Genomic DNA, 22,334 nt, shown 5'->3' with positions numbered 1-22,334 from the left:
ATTGGGTGGGACTTTTGTCGATCTGGGTTGACATCTTCCCGAAACATGCCATGCGGGCACGATCTGTTAACGTGTGACAGATCACTGTGCTGGGCCGCTGCTGTTACCATGTGATTGCTGTGACCAATCACAGCAGATCACACGACAATTGTAAACAATCAATGGCTTTGATTTTGCGTGGGCACGATAGCCCATTCATTTGAATGGACTCCCGTGCCCCGGGACATGCAGGGAAGAAGTCCCTGCACTTCTTCGGAAACCGCAGCCCACACAGGAATCTCAGTTCCCAATGCCGTCGCAATTTCTAGTGCGGGCAGCGTGCCATTAGAATTAATTGCACCCGTCCGCGGGTCTGCATTCTTCTGTGTGGGTGATGCAGCTCCATGGATTTTTGTGTGGATCCGCAGCGGCACCACCCGCACATATGTGAACCAAGCCTTAAGGAAGAGATACCAGCAGAGGTGTGTTCTATTGACCTTAGTAGTAGATGCCAAATGTTGTATTCCTACAAGCTCCAGTGATGGAAATACAACCAAGAAATATCACTAGTCCAATAAATCCTTTTTTGAATGTTAATAAATATAATACACAGAGTTAGTTTTAAAACCCAGAACAAATATTTGAACATTGCGTTTGCTGTTTATTTTATAGATCTCATTGGAAGAGAAAAGGAGCTGGTATTTCACAATGGCCTCTCTCTGTATGCGGTAAGTCACTTCCAAGTAAGACTACATTTTGGTATGGGTGGGTTGGTTCCATAGCAAATGTAGGATCTAGCTTGTAAAAAGATTCCAAGACATCGAGTAAGTGTACCTTGTGGAGTCATTTTGGAGGGCCTGGTATTCCATAGTTGGCACAACCAATATGCCAGGTCTTTGTGACTAGTATTTTGCAGGGGAGTATGGGGGCGGGGGGGAGGGGGGATATATGAATTTAGAGCTATAGGTAAATGTTTTCTTAGAGGGTACCTCAGGTTTTGGGCTCCCAGGTCAGAAAAACTACAAGAAGTTTTCAGTGCCTGATTTTGACTTTTAGGCCCGACTTCACACCTATGCATTTCAGGAAATTACATCAGCATGCAGTACTTTGTGTGATGTGTTGCAATGTCATTAATTTAGAATGGCACCCCAACACACATGTACAGTAGTCTCCAAGCTACTTACATGCCATGCATTGTAGTGCACTGCGTTAACATGCTGTAAAGTTATTTCATTGCTATGCTTTGACGGCCCATTCTAAATAAAAATAGGATGCCTTAAAGAATATGTAAACCCAACATTTCATATTACTGATACGTGCCTGCTGTACCATGTACATGTGTGAAAAGGTATCCTGTTCTCTTTGTATTGCTTCCTTTGCATAAAATTCCTGGTGTTCCTGCCAGTCCCTCTGCTTTCCTATTAAAAACTGACTACACTAGGCATGAGAGCACAGCGTGGTCAGCTTTCTAGCTGTGCTGGGAACTGAGCTGCCTGCTCTCCTCCAATGATCAGACTTGTCCTGTACCCCCCCTCCCCTGCACAACCATTCACTGAGAAGATCAGTGTGATGCTGTTTCTCCTTTCCCACCTCTCTGTGCAGCTGAGAACAGACAGCATGTGATCACTTATAAAAAAGAGAAAGAAAGATATTTGTTTTTTTATATCTATACACAAATGTTTTGCCTTTCATTTCAATTGTAAATTGAGTTTACAAGGTGAGGGTTTACATATACTTTAACACTATGCATGTTAACATGACTAATACTACACAATGAAGCCAAAATAAACTTGTATTTTAAATCAGCTAAATACATGCCAGAGCATCAAAAAAGGTGTACAAAGTCTTACAAATATTTTCTTTAGATAACAGTCACAGCCTACGCAGAAAGGTCTGGTCCCTGGTAGCATGCTGTAGGGAAAAAAACTCTTGCATGCTGCCTGAAAGCAGTGGGCAAAGCCCCTGCAAAGTCACAGCTAGCACTTTCCCATCAGCAGGGAGCATGAGCTTTGCTGATTTTAGAACTTTATTTCTGACTCAATAGGGGGAACGTTGGACATCCGCAGAGAGACCACTGCTTCTACACAGAGAGCAAAGGGCATTTTCTGTAATATGCTCACAGGGGAGATGCTCTTGTGCTCAGGCTGTAATTACCTTACAGAAAAAAAACCAAAGCAGGATGGGCTGTACACCATTTTCATTGATGCACCTGGAACATCATTTAGGTCATTTACACTGAAGGCTTATCTGGGCTTTAAAATGTATGCAGTAATGCACTGCAACAGAATGGACAAGTGTGAAGTCTCAATACCCGATTTACACACCCAGCCACTAGGCTGTACTGTAATCATTGCCATTTGCTGGAGGAGATTGGTGCAGTCACATAGTATTTAAAGGTTCTAGGACTCTGAAAGCAAAGTTCATATTAGTGCTTATTGATTATACTTCCTGATATAAACTCATTTTAATTTTAATTATTTTGCAGTATTTTTAATAGAGTATTTCCATTTTTAGGTTGGATGAAATCTTCTTGAAAAAACTAGAACCTGAACAAAGCCGACTGTTATTTTTTAACAAAGCATTGATGCTGCTCCGTGAAGCTGTGAAGTCCTCCCAAAGTCATTACAGAGGTAGTGGGAGCTTTGTCTGTCTCACAATGGACACAGTGTCTGTTATGACAGCGGCAGGTTTCTCTTTATATAGAACCTTTTGTTGTGTTACATTAGGCTATTTGAGGTCAGATTAATTCTTTCTTTCAGTATAACAAAACCAAACCTCCAACTGATAACAGAATTTACACAGACAAGGGCAGTCAGGGCTGGTGAGGTGGAGTGGTCAGGCAGGCTGAGCCCACAGCAGGGATTTCCTCAGGGTGCGGGGTCTAAGTCCCAGCCTGCTGTTCACCAGGGCCCCTGATGGTGGGGATGGACTTGGTGCAGACTGGAACCAGTGATCCGTGCGGGATGGATGGATCGTCGGGTGAAGTGAGCGTAGTCAGGCAGGCCAGGTCGGTATCGTGCGGGCAGCGAGGTACAAGGAGCAGGCGGAAGCAGAGTCAGGAATAGCCGAGGTCAGGACAGGCAGAGTTCATGCAGAATCAGGATTAAGCAGGATCAGGAAGGAAGCAGACAGGGTACAGGGGCTCATGGGAAACATACACCAAGGCCCTGAACACAGGCCTGGCCATTCCTTAAATACACCTGTGTAATCAGTTTCAGGTGCTGGCTCATTGTAGGAGTGAGCCTCTGGTTGCTGAGAGCACCCGCTGGCCAGCCCTGGTACTGCAGCCAACAAGGCAGGTGCGTCCCACCACTATTGGTGAGTCCATTCCTGACAGATCTCTTGTTAAGCATGATGAATAGACTGGTTCCAGAAAAGGCGCTGAAGCGCCCACATTGGAGACCATCCTGGGATGGGAACAGTTTGGGTACATATATATACAGTAGCAATCACATTTGAGCCTCATTTAGGAGTGTGTCAAAAGGGAATTGTCTATTTTGGCTCACAGTAAACTTTTTTTTATCCAATTATCATATTTGAATGCAGGTTTTAAATTGATTTGTTCCTATAGAACAGGGGTCTCCAAGCTATAGCCCACAGGTTGGATGTGGCCCTTTGCCTGCCTTTATTTGGCCCTTGGAGCATTATTCATTCCACTGATATAAGGCACTATTCCTTCCACTGACACCAAAGATGGAGCACTATTCCTCTAACTGATACTAACAATTGGGTATTATTCCTCCCGCGGACACCAGAGATGGGGAATTAATACTCCCACTGCACATAATATAATTTGATATTCATTGTATATTGAATATTCATTTGTAAAGTTGATCCAGGGAATATCTGATTGCCTCTTAATGGATCAGGAAGGAATTTTTTTCCCCACTTGAGCAAATCGGACCATGCTTTATTGGGTTTTATGCCCTGCCTCTGGATCAACTGCAGGTATTGGATAGTGTATATAAAGGATTTCTATTTGTGTGTGTGTTGTGTTTTTTGTTTTCTGCTGGTTGAACATGATGTATCTTTGTTCAACCAGATTAACTATGTAACCAATGATGGGGCGCTATTCCTTCCACTGATACCAATGATACATAGTTTTTTTTTACTCCCACTGACCACCAAGCCTGTGCCATTATTTACTCCTACTGGCCACAGTCCACCCCCATAAAGTTTGAAGCACAGTAAACTGGCCCTTTGTTTTGAAAGTTTGGAGACCCCTGCAGCCAATGAAAATGTATGCAAAGTGCAACAGTGAACTTCACTTTTTTGGTCCCTCTTGGGGGGGGGGGGGGGGTTGTAAAATGGTAAAATATGGGTAGTTGAGCCACAGTTTTACCACCTGACTGCCCACCTAAAGCCTACCATACAGCAGGAGCAGTGCCTGTCAACCTTAGGACAAGTTTGTTGTCCCTTGTGACAACAATACCCCTCTCCTCTATCTTATGGAAGACAGGGGGAAGTGTCTGTAGTCCTGTCTTAAAGTGACAACACTGCTGCATAGATACTGTAGAGTGATTGAATGTTGTCACCCTAGAACAGAAAGTTTATTGCTGGCAGGATCACAAGCTGAAAATAAAAGGGAAAAGCCTTGAAAATACAAGCACAGCTAAGGATGTGGTGAAGTTCTTCCACAACCATTACAGAGTTAGTGTGAGCAGCTTTGTCTCTCTTACAATGGACACAGTGTCTGTTGTGACAGCAGAAGATTTCTGTTTGTATAGAACCTTTTGTTATGTTGTATGTATATATATATATATTTCTTTGAGGTCAGATGAATTCTTTCTTTCATACTTTCCATTCATACAGTATTATCTAGTTGATCTCTTCTCAAAGTGGTTCTGAAGTCTAAGCAGTTTGTAACCTTGAAGTGATACTAAACACACAATATTGGATTTATATGATCCCTTCTCTTTAAGTATATGGATGATGAAACTGTACTTATTTTAATAAAAACACTGTGACCACAATTATACCCACTAATGCGAATCGCACTTCGGAAGGCAAAGCTTGTATGAATGAGCCCTTAGATCTTCAAAATTAACCTGTGCTTGCCCGATGTAGCACAGGAGATGAACGTGAGAGAAATTTGTTCTTTTAACCATAATAATTATGTAAATATTGTATACTATACATTATCCAGCATGCAACCCATACATGGCCCGAAGAACTCTAGATGTGTTGACACTACTGCAGATATCAGAGTTCTTTCTACACCCGCAACCAAAGTGGGCTGCTCTTTAACCCCTTGCCACGGGCGCCTCCTGACCCTTTAAGGGTTTCAGAAGTCGGGAGGTGGGGCGGGGTTTTAGGGTCATGTGACCGCCGTGATTCGCAGTCACATGATCGGGAAAGGTCCCGATCGAAAGAGGAGAACGGGACCTTTCCGTGAGTAACAGACATGTGTGCTGGTAGAGCGCAGGGCGCACGCTCTCAGCACATATGTTTTTCTTAATTGCACGCAAATGCGCGGCCGCTTGGCGTCAAGGCCCAGATGTCGGGAGGCCGCACATTTGCATGCAGCCGGCGCCAAAAGGTTAAAAATGTGCAGGGCTCATAGTTCAAAAGCACCATATTATTTTCCTATTGCTGCATTTTCTTAAAATGGAGCAGGAACTTATTTCCTGCATGAAACGCAGGCACAGCAGCCAATTCAGTGCCCGTTCACATATATGCGGATTGGATGCAGTTTGAACGGCATCTAATCCGCATGACATGTGGAAACACATTGCTGCCTATGGTGCCTGTTCACATATGTCCGGTGCACTGGTGGTGCAGATTCAGTGCAGTTTTAAAAAGAGTCCTGTACAATTTCTGAGCAGTGCAGTCTGGTACAGGTGTGGATTACAGGCTATTGACTTCTACGGGAACCGTTTCTAAACCGCATATGTGTGAACAGGATAAAATCCTGAGCTAATCCTGTCCTGAACCTGACGTGAACAACTACTGTATCAATTAGCTGTGAAACCTGAGCTTCAGTCCGCACCACACATGTGTGAATCAGCTCTCAAATTAATGGGCTACCGTGCTTGTGCAAATGGGGCTTGAAGAGCTGCAATAATGTGAACCTAGCCTTAGGATGGATCACTGTCAAAAAATGGCTTGTTGTTGTATTAAGTCGACAAAAACATTCATACTTGTGCAGAGATGTTTGTGAGCTGCTGCAGCCATGCCTGGAACCTGCTGCTTATTAGTTTTACAATGTGTAGGTCAGTGACACTATGAAGGTACAATGAGTTGTCATATGTTTTTTACACATAGTTCTAATTCTTGTTTAGCTTTGTCCTGGTGCTACATTGGGATGATGCTGGAAAAACAACAAACATTCTCCATCGCGCCGATGGGAATCCATGACTACGGCTTTTCAGGAACTGACCCATGGGACTGCTTTAGCAAGGTTTGATGAATATGGTTTTCTAAATTTTATGTATTTATATTCAAATTCCAATTTTTTTTTTGTTCCTTTATCTTGGTTTGGTTTGCAAAGAGAAGGACAAGAGATTTTCAACACTCAACAAAATCTAAAAGTGGAATTCCAGGCTATAGCCTAAACCTCTGAACCTGTAAAATGAGCCCTTCACCATTAACTGCCAAACACCCCTCTCCAACGCTTACCACTAAGTATCAGTCCATCCAAAATGATTTCAGCTTTTCATAGACACTAGACAGCTGAACCACCTGAGAGCTTCTTAAGCTGGGTACACACTGAGAGAAAATCAGATGAAAAATTACGAGGAACGATCATTCGATTATCTTATAGCCCAAAAGGCTTCATCTATAAGTAAAATATCTTTTTTGGGCAGCACAGTGGCTAACTTCCACCTGGCAGTACTAGGGTCATCGGTTCGAATCCCAACCATGGCACCACCTGTCAGGAGTTTGCATGTTCTCCCTGTGCCTGCGTGGGTTTCCTCCGGCTACTGCGGTTTCCTCCCACCCTCCTAAGACATGCTGGCAGGTTAATTGGATCCTGTTTAAATTGTCCCTAGTATGTGTACATATGAATGTAAGTTAGGGACTTTAGATTGTACACCCCTTGAGGGTTTGGGACTGATGTGAATGTACAATATATGTATGTAAAGTGCTGTATAAATTGAAGGTGCTATATAAGTATATGAAATTTATAAATAGCGTACACACAACTTTCTACATCTGATTCAGACTTTCCAAGCAAAAATTTCCAAATGGACAAACTCCAAATTTTTTTTCTTACAGAACTAATGATGTTTGTTTCATGCGTTCTGTTTTCATATCAGAAAAATGGGATATGAAAGACTGCACATGATCATAAATAATAAACAACAAAAAAAAGCCTTTGACGTTTGAGAATTTTCATACAATTAGAACCAATCCTCAGTTTTGACTTGCTGTGAAACATCGAGGAAAACCAGAAGATCGTTTGTCCAGTTTTCTTATAGTGCATACTGGGCTTTAGGCAGGCCATACATGATCATTTTTTTTCCGTTCAACCAGCTCGTTGAGCGAAAAATAAAAAAAATGATCTGATTCCCCAGTCCACACATTTGAAAAGGATGGGGGAGTCACACCCACTGAGCTATTGTACAGGTGAAACTCAAAAAATTAGAATATCATGCAAAAGTTCATTTATTTCAGTAATGCAACTTAAAAGGTGAAACTAATATTTGAGACTCATTACATGCAAAGCAAGATAGTTCAAGCCGTGATTTGTCATAATTGTGATGATTATGGCTTACAGCTCATGAAAACCCCAAATCCACAATCTCCAAAAATTAGAATATTGTGAAAAGGTGCAATATTCTCGTCTCAAAGCGTCCCACTCTAATCCGCTAATTAAGCCATAACACCTGCAAAGGGTTCCTGAGCCTTTAAATGGTCTCTCAGTCTGGTTCAGTAGGATTCACAATCATGGGAAAGACTGCTGACCTGACAGTTGTGCAGAAAACCATCATTGACACCCTCCATAAGGAAGGAAAACCTCAAAAGGTAATTGAAAAAGAAGTTGGATGTCCCCAAAGTGCTGTATCAAAGCACATTAATAGAAAGTTATGTGGAAGGGAAAAGTGTGGAAGAAAAAGGTGCACAAGCAGCAGGGATGACCGCAGCCTGGAGAGGATTGTCAGGAAAAGGCCATTCAAAAGTGTTGGGGACTTTCACAAGGAGTGGACTGAGGCTGGAGTCAGTGCATCAAGAGCCACCACACACAGACGGATCCTGGACATGGGCTTCAAATGTTGTATTCCTGTTGTCAAGCCGCTCCTGAACAACAAACATCAGAAGCGTCTTACCTGGGCTAAAGAAAAACAGACCTGGTCTGTTGCTCAGTGTGATTTGGGGAGCCATGTCATCTGCTGGTGTTGGTCCACTGTGCTTCATTAAGTCCAGGGTTAACGCAGCCGTCTACCAGGAGATTTTGGAGCACTTCATGCTTCCTTCCGCAGACGAGCTTTATGGGGATGCTGACTTCATTTTCCAGCAGGACTTGGCACCTGCTCATGTCAGGATCGCAAGATCGCCACCACCAACATGCGACAATCTGACGATCGCGACGTCCAATATGTCACTGTCGCAGCGTCAGACCCCAGACCTTCTCACCAAACTGGTGACCGAAGGACTAGCCAATCTACAACCGCGATGTGACCTGCGTAACAATGCCACGCCCAGCTGCACCCTGCACAACGATTTTCCAGCTAATGGATACAGATTGATGTACCGACAGCCTGAGCGATTGTTACTGGGTCGGGTTAATTATGCAACTAACCCGCCACACTGCCACCACCTCCTTCTTGTACAGAGAAAGAAGAAACTCGCGTAATCAGTTATAACACTATATTGATTGAAATAATCGTCTGTATAAAGCGGTCCGCAGGCCGGTTATAGAGGTTTAAACAAACAGTAGCGTCTCTTCAAAGGCAGGGATTCGTAAATTGCAATTAAGAGCTGAAGAAACAGTTCAACACTTTCAGAAAGAAAGATTTATTACTAAAAGAGTCACACAGGTGCAATAAAATTATTTACAGAGAAGATGTAACTAAGATATATATACCCACATGGGTGCCAATACCAGCACCCTAAGACCAAAATAAGGGTCCCAATGCCTGCACCCTCAGACCCCTAGAAGAGTCTCACTGCCAGAACCCTCAGACCCCTAGAAGGGTTCCGATGCCTGCACCCTCAGACCCCTAGAAGGGTCCCAATGCCTGCACCCTCAGACCTAAAGAAGGGTCCCGATGCCTGCACCCTCAGACCTAAAGAAGGGTCCCGATGCCTGCACCCTCAGACCTAAAGAAGGGTCCCGATGCCTGCACCCTCAGACCTAAAGAAGGGTCCCGATGCCTGCACCCTCAGACCTAAAGAAGGGTCCCGATGCCTGCACCCTCAGACCCCTAGAAGGGTCCCGATGCCTGTACCCCAAGACCCCTAGAAGGGTCCCGATGCCTGCACCTTCAGTCCCCTGGAAGGGTACCGATGACTACACCCTCAGACCCCTGGAAGGGTCCCGATGCCTGCACCCTCAGACCCCTAGAATGGTCCCAATGCCTGCACCCTCAGAACCAACGTGGGTCCAGATGCCTACCCCCCAGACCCCTTGAAAGGTCCCCATGACTGCACCCTCAAACCACTAGAAGGGACCCTAAGCCTGCACCCTAAGATCTCACGTGGATCCCGATACCTGCACCCTCAGACCCCTAGAAGGGTCCTGATGCCTGCACCCTCAGACCCAAAGAAGGGTCCCGTTTCCTGCAGCCTCAGACCCAAAGAAGGGTCCTGATTCCTGCACCCCCAGACCCAAATAAGGGTCCCGATGACTACACCTCCAAACCCCACGTGGATCCTGATGCCTGCACCCTCAGACCCCTAGAAGGGTCCTGATGCCTGCACCTTCAGGCCTCTAGAAGGGTCCTGATGCCTGCACCCTCAGACCCCTAGAAGGGTCCCGATGCCTGCATCCTCAGAACACACGTGGGTCCCGATGCTTGCACCCTCAGACCCAAAGAAGGGTCTCGATGCCTGCACCCTCAGACCAAAAGAAGGGTCCCGATTCCTGCGCCCTCAGACCCCTAGCAGGGTCTCTATGCCTACACCCCAAGACTTCACGTGGATCTCGATGCCTGCACCCTCAGACCCCTAGAAAGGTCCCGATACCTGCACACTCAGACCAACAGAAGGGTCTTGATGCCTGCACCCTAAGACCCAAAGAAGGGTCCTGATGGCTGCACCCTAAGACCCAAAGAAAAGTTCAGATGCCTACACCCTCAGACCACTGGAAAAGTCCCGATCCCTGCACCCTCAGACCCAATAAAGGGTCCCAATGCCTGCACCCTAAGACCCAAAGAAGGGTACCGATGTTTGCACCCTCAGACCCAAAGAAGGGTCCCAATACCTGCAGCCTAAGACACAAAGAAGGGTCCCAATTCCTGCGCCCTCAGACCCCTAGCATGGTTCCGATGCCTACACCCCCAGACCCCATGTGGATCTCTATGGCTGCACCCTCAGACCCCATGTGGATCTCTATGGCTGCACCCTCAGACCCCACGTGGGTTCCAATGCCTTCACCCTCAGACCCCATGTGGGTCCCGATGCCTGCACCCTCAGATTCCTCTTGGGCCCTGATGCCTACACCCTCAGACCCCTAGTAGGGTCCCGATTCCTTTCACCCCCAGACCCTAAGAAGGATCCCGAGGCCTGCACCCTCAGATCCCAAAAAGGGTCCTGATGCCTGCACCCACAGACCCCACATGGGTCCTGATGTCTGCACCCTCAGACCCAAAGAAGGGTCCTGATGCCAGCATCTCAGACCCCACATGGGTCCAGATGCCTGCACCATAAGACCCAAAGAAGGATCCCGATATATGCACCCTAAGAACCAAAGAAGGGACCTGATGCCTGCATAATCAGACCCAAAGAAGGGTCCCGATGCCTGCATCCTCAGACTTAATGTGGGTCCCGATGCCTGATCCCCCAGAACCCTAGAAGAGTCCCGATGCCTGCACCCTTAGACTCCTCATGGGTCCCGATGCCTCAACCTCAGACCCCTAGAAGGGTCCCAATACCTGCACCCTCAGACCTCTAGCAGGGTCCCAATTCCTACACCCCCAGACACCATGTGGATACCGATGCCTGCACCCTCAGACGCCTAGAAGGGTCCCAATGCCTGCACCCTCAGACCCCTAGCAGGGACCTAATGCCTACATCACCAGACCCAACGTGGGTACCGATGCCTGCACCCTCAGACCCCTAGAAAGGTCCCAATGCCTGCACCCTCAGACCCCTAGAAGGGACCTGAAGCCTGCACCCTCAGACCCCACATGTGTCCCAATGCCTGCATCCTCAAACCACTAGAAGGGTCCCGATGCCTGCACCCTAAGACCCAAGGAAGGGTACCGATGCTTGCATCCTCAGACTCCTAGAAGGGTCCCAATGCCTGCACCTTCAGACCCCATGTGGGTCATAATGCGTGCACCCACAGACCCCTAGAAGGGTCCTGATGCCTGCACCCCCAGAACTCAAAAATGGTCCCTATACATGCACCCTAAGACCACTAAAAGGGTACCGATGCCTGCACCCTCAGACTCCTCGTGGGTCCTAATGCATGCACCCTCGGACCCCTAGAAGGGTCCCGATGCTTGCACCTTCAGAACCCTAGAAGGGTCCCGCTGCCAGAACCCTCAGACCACACGTGGGTCCTGATGCCTGCACCCTCAGACCCCTGGAAAGGTCCCGATGCCTGCACCCTCAGACCCAAAGAAGGTTCCCGATGCCTGTACCCTAAGACACAAAGAAGCATCCAGATGCCTGCACCCTCAGACCCAAAGTAGGGTCCCGATGCCTGCACCCTCAGGCCCAAAGAATGGTCCCGATGCCTGCACCCTCCGACCCAAAGAAGGGTTCTGATGCCTGCACTCTCAGACCCAAAGAAGGGTCCCAATCCCTGCACCCTAAGACACAAAGAAGGGTCCCGATTCCTGCACCCTAAGACCCCTAGAAGGGTCCCGATGACTACACCCCCAGACCCCACGTGGAGCTCGATGCCTGCACCCTAAGACCCCTAGGAGAGTCCCCATGCCTGCACCCTCAGACCCCACATGGGTCCCAATGCCTGCACCCTCAGTGCCCGCGTGGGTCCTGATGCCTTCCCCCCATCAGAACCCTAGAAGGGTCCCGATGCCTGCACCCTCAGACCCCTGGAAAGGTCCCGATGCCTGCACCCTCAGACCCAAAGAAGGTTCCCGATGCCTGCACCCTCAGACCCAAAGAAGGGTCTCGATGCCTGCACCCTCAGACCCAAAGAAGGGTACCGATGCCTGCACCCTCAGACCCAAAGAAGGGTACCGATGCCTGCACCCTCAGAACCAAAGTAGGGTCCCAATACCTGCAGCCTCAGACCAAAAGAAGGGACCCGATTCCTGCACCCTCAGACCTGTAGCAGGGTCCCGATGCCTACACCCCCAGACTCCATGTGGATCTCGATGCCTGCACCCTCAGACCCCTAGAAGGGTCCCAATGCCTGCACAGTCAGACCACTAGAAGTGTACAGATGCCTGCACCCTAAGACCCAAAGAAGGGTCCCGATGCCTGCACCCTCAGACGCAAAGATGGGTCCCAATGCCTGCACCCTCAGAGCCAAACGAGGGTCAAAATACCTGCACCATAAAAACCAAAGAAGGGTCTTGATGCCTGCACCCTCAGACCCCAAGAAGGATCCCGAAGCCTGCACCCTCAGATCCCAAAAAGGGTCTTGATGCCTGCACCCTAAGACCCAAAGAAGGGTCCCGATGCCAGCATCCTCAGACCCAACATGGGTCCAGATGCCTGCACCAAAAGACCCAAAGAAGGGTCCCGATATATGCACCCTAAGAACCAAAGAAGGGTCCCGATGCCTTCACCCCCAGAACCCTAGAAGAGTCCCGATGCCTGCACCCTTAGACTCCTCATGGGTCCCGATGATTAAACCTCAGACCCCTAGAAGGGTCCCAATGCCTGCACCCTAAGACCTCTAGCAGGGTCCAAATTTCTACACCCCCAGACCCCACGTGGGTACCGATGCCTGCACCCTTAGACCCCTAGAAAGGTCCCAATGCCTGCACCCTCAGACCCCTAGCAGGGTCCTAATGCCTACATCCCCAGACCCAACATGGGTACCGATGCCTGCACCCTCAGACCCCTAGAAAGGTCCCAATGCCTGCACCCTCAGACCCCTAGAAGGGTCCCAATGCCTGTACCCTCAGACCCCTAGAAGGGACCTGAAGCCTGCACCCTCAGACCCCACGTGTGTCCCGATGCCTGCACCCTCAGACCCAAAGAAAGGTCCCGATGCCTGCACTCTCAGAACCAAAGAAGGGTCCCGATGCCTGCACCCTCAGACTCCTAGAAGGGTCCCGATGCCTGCACCCTCAGACCCAAAGAAGGGTCCCGATGCCTGCACCCTCAGACCCAAAGAAGGGTCCCGATGCCTGCACCCTCAGACCCAAAGAAGGGTCCCGATGCCTGCACCCTCAGACCCAAAGAAGGGTCCCGATGCCTGCACCCTCAGACCCAAAGAAGGGTCCCGATGCCTGCACCCTCAGACCCAAAGAAGGGTCCCGATGCCTGCACCCTCAGACCCAAAGAAGGGTCCCGATGCCTGCACCCTCAGACCCAAAGAAGGGTCCCGATGCCTGCACCCTCAGACCCAAAGAAGGGTCCCGATGCCTGCACCCTCAGACCCAAAGAAGGGTCCCGATGCCTGCACCCTCAGACCCAAAGAAGGGTCCCGATGCCTGTACCCTCAGACCCAAAGAAGGGACCCGATGCCTGTACCCTCAAACCCAAAGAAGGGACCCGATGCCAGCACTCTCAGACCCAAAGAAGGGTCCCAATCCCTGCACCCTAAGACACAAAGAAGGGTACTGATGACTGCACCCTCAGACCCAAAGAAGGGTCCAAATACCTGCAGCCTCAGACCCAAGGAAGGGTCCCGATTCCTGCACCCTAAGACCCGTAGCAGGGTCCCGATGACTACACCCCCAGACCCCACGTGGAGCTCGCTGCCTGCACCCTAAGACCCCACATGGGTCACAATGCCTGCACCCTAAGACCCAAAGAAGGGTACCGATGCTTGCACCCTCAGACTCAAAGAAGGGTCCTAATACCTGTAGCCTCTGACCCAAAGAAGGGTCCCAATTCCTGCACCCTCAGACCCCTAGCTTGGTCCCGATGCCTACACCCTCAGACCCCCCGTTGATCTCTATGGCTGCACCCTCAGACCCTACGTGGGTCCCAATGCCTTCACCCTCAGACCCCATGTGGGTCTCGAAGCCTGCACCCCCAGAACCCTAGAAGGGTCTCGAAGCCTGCACTCCCAGACCACTAGAAGGGTCCCGATGCCTGCACCCTCAGACCACTAGAAGGGTCCCGATGCCTGCACCCTCAGACTCCTCTTGGGTCCCGATGCCTGCACCCTCAGACCCCTAGTAGGGTCCCGATGCCTACACCCCCAGACCCCACGTGGGTTCCGATGCCTACACCCCCAGACCCCTAGAAGAGTCCCAAAGCCTGCACCCTCAGACGGTACGTGGATCCCGATGCCTGAACCCTTAGACCCCTAAAAGGTTTCTGATGCCTGCACCCTCAGACCCCTAGAAGGGTCCCGATGCCTGCACCCTCAGACCCCTAGAAGGATCCCGATGCCTACACCCTCAGACCCCAAAAAGGGTCCTGATGCCTGCACCATAAGACCCCACATGGGTCCTGATGCCTGCACCATAAGACCCAAAGAAGGGCCCCGATGCCTGCACCATAAGACCCAAAGAAGGGTCCCGATGCCTGCACCATAAGACCCAAAGAAGGGTCCCGATGCCTGCACTCTCAGACCCAAAGAAGGGTCCCGATGCCTGCACTCTCAGACCCAAAGAAGGGTCCCAATGCCTGCACCCTCAGACCCCACATGGGTCTCGATGTCTGCACACCCAGAACCCTAGAAAGGACTCGAAGCCTGCACCATCAGACCACTAGAAGGGTACCAATGCCTGCACCATCAGACCACTAGAAGGGTACCAATGCCTGCACCATCAGACCACTAGAAGGGTACCAATGCCTGCACCATCAGACCCCTAGAAGGGTCCCAATGCCTGCACCATCAGACCCCTAGAAGGGTCCCGATGACTGCACCCTCAGACCCCTAGAAGGGTCCCGATGACTGCACCCTCAGACCCCTAGAAGGGTCCCGATGACTGCACCCTCAGACCCCTAGAAGGGTCCCGATGACTGCACCCTCAGGCCCCTAGAAGGGTCCTGATGACTGCACCCTCAGGCCCCTAGAAGGGTCCTGATGCCTGCACCATCAGACCCCACATGGGTTCTGTGCCTGAACCCTCAGACCCCACATGGGTCCAGATGCCTGCACCATAAGACCCAAAGAAGGGACACGATATATGCACCCTAAGAACCAAAGAAGGGTCCAGATGCCTGCATCCTCAGACCCAAAGAAGGGTCCCAATACCTGCACCCTCAGACCCAAAAAAGGGTCCTGATGCCTGCACCCTCAGACCCAAAGATTTGTCCCGATGCCTGCACCCTCAGACCTAATGTGGGTTCCGATGCCTGAAGCCTCAGAACCCAAGAAAAGTCCCGATGCAAGCACCCTCAGACCCCTGAAAGGGTCCTGATGCCTGCACCCTCAGACCCCACGTGGGTCCCGATGCCTGCACCCTAAAACCCCTGGAAAGGTCCCAAATCCTCACACTCAGACCCAAAGAAGGTTCCAAATGCCTGCACCCTCAGACCCAAAGAAGGATCCAGATGCCTGCACCCTCAGACCCAAAGAAGGATCCAGATGCCTGAACCCTCAGACCCAAAGAAGGGTCCAATGCCTGCACTCTGAACCCAAAGAAGGGTCCTGATGGCTGCACCCTAAGACCCAAAGAAAGGTTCCGATGCCTACACCCTCAGACCGCTGGAAAGGTCCCGATCCCTGCACCCTCAGACCCAATAAAGGGTCCCAATGCCTGCACCCTAAGACCCAAAGAAGGGTACCGATGTTTGCACCCTCAGACCCAAAGAAGGGTCCCAATACCTGCAGCCTAAGACACAAAGAAGGGTCCCAATTCCTGCGCCCTCAGACCCCTAGCATGGTCCCGATGCCTACACCCCCAGACCCCATGTGGATCTCTACGGCTGCACCCTCAGACCCCACGTGGGTTCCAATGCCTTCACCCTCAGACCCCATGTGGGTCACGATGCCTGCACCCTCAGACTCCTCTTGGGCCCTGATGCCTACACCCTCAGACCCCTAGTAGGGTCCCGATTCCTTTCACCCCCAGACCCTACGTGGGTTCCGATGCCTGCACCCTCAGACCCCTAGAAGAGTCCCAATGCCTACACCCTCAGATATCTAGAAGGGTCTCAATGTCAGCACCTCAGACCGTACATGGATCCCGATGCCCGCACCCTCAGAGCCCTAGAAGGGTTCTGATGCCTGCACCCTCGGACCCCTAGAAGGGTCCTAATGCCTGCACCATCAGACCCCACATGGGTCCTGATGACTGCACCCTCAGACCCCACATGGGTCCAGATGCCTGCACTATAAGACCCAAAGAAGGGTCCCGATGCCTGCACCCTCAGATCCAAATAAGGGTCCCGATGCCTGCACGCTAAGACCCCACGTGGGTCTCGATGTCTGCACGCCAACAACCCTAGAAAAGTCTCGATGCCTGCACCCTACGACCACTAGAAGGGTCCCGATGCCTGCACCCTCAGACCCCTAGAAGGGTCCTGATGCCTGCACCCTCAGACCCCAAATGGGTCCTGATGCCTGCACCATAAGACCCAAAGAAGGGACCCGATATATGCACCCTAAGAACCAAAGAAGGGTCCAGATGCCTGCATCCTCAGACCCAAAGAAGGGTCCCAATACCTGCACCCTCCGACCCAAATAAGGGTACCGATGCCTGCACCCTCAGACCTAATGTTGGTCCTGATGCCTGCAACCCCAGAACCCTAGAAAAGTCCTGATGCAAGAACCCTCAGATCCCTAGAAGGGTCCCGATGCCTGCACCTTCAGACCCCAGGTGCGTCCCGATGCCTGCACCCTCAGACCTCTGAAAAGGTCCCAAATCCTCACCCTCAGACCCAAAGAAGATTCCCAATGCCTGCACCCTCAGACCGAAAGAAGGATCAAGATGCCTGCACCCTCAGTCCCAAAGAAGGGTCCCGATGCCTGCACCCTCAGTCCCAAAGAAAGGTCCCGATGCCTGCACCCTCAGTCCCAAAGAAGGGTCCCAATGCCTGCACCCTCAGTCCCAAAGAAGGGTCCCGATGCCTGCACCCTCAGTCCCAAAGAAGGGTCCCGATGCCTGCACCCTCAGTCCCAAAGAAGGGTCCCGATGCCTGCACCCTCAGACCCAAAGAAGGGTCCCGATGCCTGCACCCTCAGACCCAATGAAGGGTCCCGATGCCTGCACCCTCAGACCCAAAGAAGGGTCCCGATGCCTGCACCCTCAGACCCAAAGAAGGGTCCCGATGCCTGCACCCTCAGACCCAAAGAAGGGTCCCGATGCCTGCACCCTCAGACCCAAAGAAGGGTCCCGATGCCTGCACCCTCAGACCCAAAGAAGGGTACCGATGCCTGTACCCTCAGACCCAAAGAAGGTTCCCGATGCCTGCACCCTCAGACCTAAAGAAGGGTCCCACTGCCAGAACCCTAAGACCCCTAGAAGAGTCCCGATGCCTGCACCCTCAGACCCCTAGAAGGGTCCAGATGCCTGCACCCCAAGACCTCTAGAAGGGTCCAGATGCCTGCCCCCCAAGACCCCTAGAAGGGTCCCACTGCCAGAACCCTCAGACCCCCTAGAAGGGTCCAGATGCCTGCACCCTCAGACCCAAAGAAGGTTCCCGATGCCTGCACCCTCGGACCCAAAGAAGGCTCCCGATGCCTGCACCCTCAGACGCAAAGATGGGTCCCAATACCTGCACCCTCAGACCCAAATGAGGGTCAAAATACCTGCACCCTAAGAACCAAAGAAGGGTTTTGATGCCTGCACCCTCAGACCCCAAGAAGGATCCCGAAGCCTGCACCCTCAGATGCCAAAAAGGGTCTTGATGCCTCCACCCTCAGACCCAAAGAAGGGTCCCGATGCCAGCATTCTCAGACCCCACATGGGTCAAGATGCCTGCACCATAAGACCCAAAGAAGGGTCCCGATATATGTACCCTAAGAACCAAAAAAGGGACCTGATGCCTGCATAATCAGATCCAAAGAAGGGTCCCAATGCCTGCATCCTCAGACCCAATGTGCATCCCGATGCCTTCACCCCCAGAACCCTAGAAGAGTCCCGATGCCTGCACCCTTAGACTCATCATGGGTCCCGATGCTTAAACCTAAACCCCTAGAAGGGTCCCAATGCCTGCACCTTAAGACCTCTAGCAGGATCCCAATTCCTACACCCCCAAACCCCACGTGGGTACCGATGCCTGCACCCACAGACCCCTAGCAGGGTCCTAATGCCTACATCCCAAGACCCAACGTGGGTACCGATGCCTGCACCCTCAGACCCCTAGAAGGGTCCCGATGCCTGCACCCTCAGACCCCTAGAAGGAACCTGAAGCCTGCACCCTCAGACTCCACGTGTGTCCCGATGCCTGCATCCTCAGACCACTAGAAGGGTCTCGATGCCTGCACCCTCAGACCCAAAGAAGGGTCTGGATGCCTGCACTCTCAGAGCCAAAGAAGGGTCCCGATGCCTGCACCCTAAGACCCAAGGAAGGGTACCGATGCTTGCATCCTCAGACTCCTAGAAGGGACCCAATGCCTGCACCCACAGACTCATAGAAGGGTCACAATGCCTGCACCTTCAGACGCCATGTGGGTCATAATGAGTGCACCCACAGACCCCTAGAAGGGTCCTGATGCCTGCACCCCCAGAACTTAAAAATGGTCCCTATACATGCACCCTAAGACCACTAAAAGGGTACTGATGCCTGCACCCTATGACTCTTCGTGGGTCCTAATGCATGCACCCTCGGACCCCTAGAAAAGTCCCGATGACTGCACCCTCAGACCCCTAGAAGGGTTCCAATGCCTGCACCCTCAGACCCCTAGAAGGGTCCCACTGCCAGAATCCTCAGACCACACGTGGGTCCCGATGCCTGCACCCTCAGACCCCTGGAAAGGTCCCGATGCCTGCACCCTCAGACCCAAAGAAGGTTCACGATGCCTGCACCCTCAGACCCAAAGAAGGGTCCCGATGCCTGCACCCTCAGACCCAAAGAAGGGTCCCGATGCCTGCACCCTCAGACCCAAAGAAGGGTCCCGATGCCTGCACCCTCAGACCCAAAGAAGGGTCCCGATGCCTGCACCCTCAGACCCAAAGAAGGGTCCCGATGCCTGCACCCTCAGACCCAAAGAAGGGTCCCGATGCCTGCACCCTCAGACCCAAAGAAGGGTCCCGATGCCTGCACCCTCAGACCCAAAGAAGGGTCCCGATGCCTGCACCCTCAGACCCAAAGAAGGGTCCCGATGCCTGCACCCTCAGACCCAAAGAAGGGTCCCGATGCCTGCACCCTCAGACCCAAAGAAGGGTCCCGATGCCTGCACCCTCAGACCCAAAGAAGGGTCCCGATGCCTGCACCCTCAGACCCAAAGAAGGGTCCCGATGCCTGCACCCTCAGACCCAAAGAAGGGTCCCGTTGCCTGCACCCCAAGACCCAATAAAAGGTTCCGAAGCCTACACCCTCAGACCGCTGGAAAGGGTGACTCTTCGTGGGTCCTAATGCATGCACCCTCAGACCCCTGGAAGGGTCCTGATGACTGCACCCTCAGACCCCTAGAAGGGTCCCACTGCCAGAATCCTCAGACCACACGTGGGTCCCGATGCCTGCACCCTCAGACCCCTGGAAAGGTCCCGATGCCTGCACCCTCAGACCCAAAGAAGGTTCCCGATGCTTGCACCCTCAGACCCAAAGAAGGGTCCTAATACCTGCAGCCTCAGACCCAAAGAAGGGTCCCAATTCCTGCACCCTCAGACCCCTAGCATGTACCCGATGTCGACACCCCCAGACCCCACGTGGATCTCTATGGCTGCACCCTCAGACCCCACGTGGGTCCCAATGCCTTCACCCTCAGACCCCATGTGGGTCTCGAAGCCTGCACCCCCAGAACCCTAGAAGGGTCTCGAAGCCAGCACCCCCAGAACCCTAGAAGGGTCCTGATGCCTGCACCCTCAGACCCCTAGTAGGGTCTCGATGCCTACACCCCAAGACCCCACGTGGGTTCCGATGCCTGCACCCTCAGACCCCTAGAAAAGTCCAAATGCTAGCACCCTCAGACCGTACGTGGATCCCGATGCCTGCACCCTCAAACCCCTCAAAGGGTTCTGATGCCTGCACCCTCAGACCCCTAGAAGGGTCCCGATGCCTGCACCCTCAGACCCCTAGAAGGGTCCCGATGCCTGCACCCTCAGACCCAAAGAAGGGTCCCGATGGCTGCACCCTAAGACCCAAAGAAGGGTCCCGATGGCTGCACCCTAAGACCCAAAGAAGGGTCCCGATGGCTGCACCCTAAGACCGCTGGAAAGGTCCCGATGCCTGCACCCTCAGACCTAAAGAAGGGTACCGATGCTTGCACCCTCAGACCCAAAGAAGGGTCCCAATACCTGCAGCCTAAGACCCAAAGAAGGGTCCCAATTCCTGTACCCTCAGACCCCTAGCGGTCCCGATGCCTACACCCCCAGACCCCATGTGGATCTCTATGGCTGCACCCTCAGACCCCACGTGGGTTCCAATGCCTTCAACCTCAGACCCTATGTGGGTCTCGAAGCCTGCACCCCCAGAACCCTAGAAGGGTCTCGAAGACTGCACCCTCAGACCACTAGAAAGATCCCGATGTCTGCACCCTCAGACTCGTCTTGGGTTCCGATGCCTACACCCTCAGACCCCTAGTAGGGTTCCGATGCCTACACCCCCAGACCCTACGTGGGTTCCGATGCCTACACCCCCAGACCCCTAGAAGAGTCCCAATGCCTGCACCCTCAGATTTCTAGACGGGTCCAAAAGCCAGCACTCTCAGACCGTACGTGGATCCCGATGCCTGCACCCTCAGACCCCTAGAAGGGTCACGATGCCTGCACCCTCAGACCCCTAGAAGGGTCACGATGCCTGCACCCTCAGACCACACGTGGGTTCTGATTCCTGCACCCTCAGACCCAATGTGGGTCCTGATTACTGCACCTTCAGACCCCACAAGGGTCAAGATGCCTGCACCATAAGACCCAAAGAAGGGTCCAGAGATCTGCACCCTCAGAACCAAAGAAGGGTCCCAAAGCCTGCACCCTCAGACCCCTAGAAGGGTCCCGATGCCTGCACCATCAGACCCCACTTGGGTCCTGATGCCTGCACCCTCAGACCCCCATGGGTCCAGATGCCTGCACCATAAGACCCACAGAAGGGTCCAGATATATAGAACCCCAAGAACCAAATAAGGGTCACAATGCCTGCATCCTCAGACCCAAAGAAGGGTCCCAATACCTGCAACCTCAGACCCCACGTGGGTCCTGATGCCTGCACCCTTAGACCCAAAGAAGGGTCCCGATGCATGCACCCTAAAACCCAAAGAAGGGTACCGATGCCTGCACCCTCAGAACCAAAGAAGGGTCCCGATCCTGCACCCTCAGACCCCAAGCAGGTTCCCGATGCCTACTCCCCCATACTCCATGTGGATATCGATGCCTGCACCCTCAGACCCCTAGAAGGGTCCCAATGCCTGCACAGCAAGACCACTAGAAGGGTCCAGATGCCTGCACCCTCAGAATCAAAGAAAGGTCCCGATGCCTGCACCCTCAAACCCAAAGAAGGGTCCCGATGCCTGCACCCTCAGACGCAAAGATGGGTCCCAATGCCCTAAGACCCAAATGAGGTCAAAATACCTGCACCCTAAGAACCAAAGAAGGGTCTTGATGCCTGCACCCTCAGACCCCAAGAAGGATCCCGAAGCCTGCACCCTCAGATCCCAAAAATGGTCCTGATGCCTGCAACCTTAGACCCCACGTGTCCTAATGCCTGCACCCTCACACCCAAAGAAGGGTCCCGATGCCAGCATCCTCAGACCCCACATGGGTCCAGATGCCTGCACCATAAGACCCAAAGAAGGGTCCCAATATATGCACCCTAAGAACCAAAGAAGGGACCTGATGCCTGAATAATAAGACCCAAAGAAGGGGCCCGATGCCTGCACCCCCAGAACCCTAGAAGAGTCCAGATGCCTGCACCCTTAGAATCCTCATGGGTACCGATACCTGCACCCTCAGAACCCTAGAAGGGTCCCAATGCCTGCACCCTAAGACCCCTAGCAGGGTCCTAATGCCTAGATCCCCAGACCCAACGTGGGAACCGATGCGTGC

General features: G+C 52.0%; 1 protein-coding gene across 1 annotated transcript in view; it reads right to left on the bottom strand.

The window, feature by feature from the left end:
- Positions 1-22,334, bottom strand: part of LOC149429320 (putative proline--tRNA ligase, mitochondrial) — a 40,500-nt gene that overhangs the window by 3,923 nt on the left and 14,243 nt on the right. The gene's annotated exons all lie outside the window — the stretch shown is intronic.

Source organism: Staurois parvus, unplaced genomic scaffold (genome assembly GCF_062004578.1).
Source record: "Staurois parvus isolate SC_StPar_1 unplaced genomic scaffold, SC_StPar_1.0 ptg002753l, whole genome shotgun sequence".
Lineage (NCBI taxonomy): Eukaryota > Metazoa > Chordata > Amphibia > Anura > Ranidae > Staurois > Staurois parvus.
This window is presented reverse-complemented; position numbering and strand designations above follow the sequence as displayed.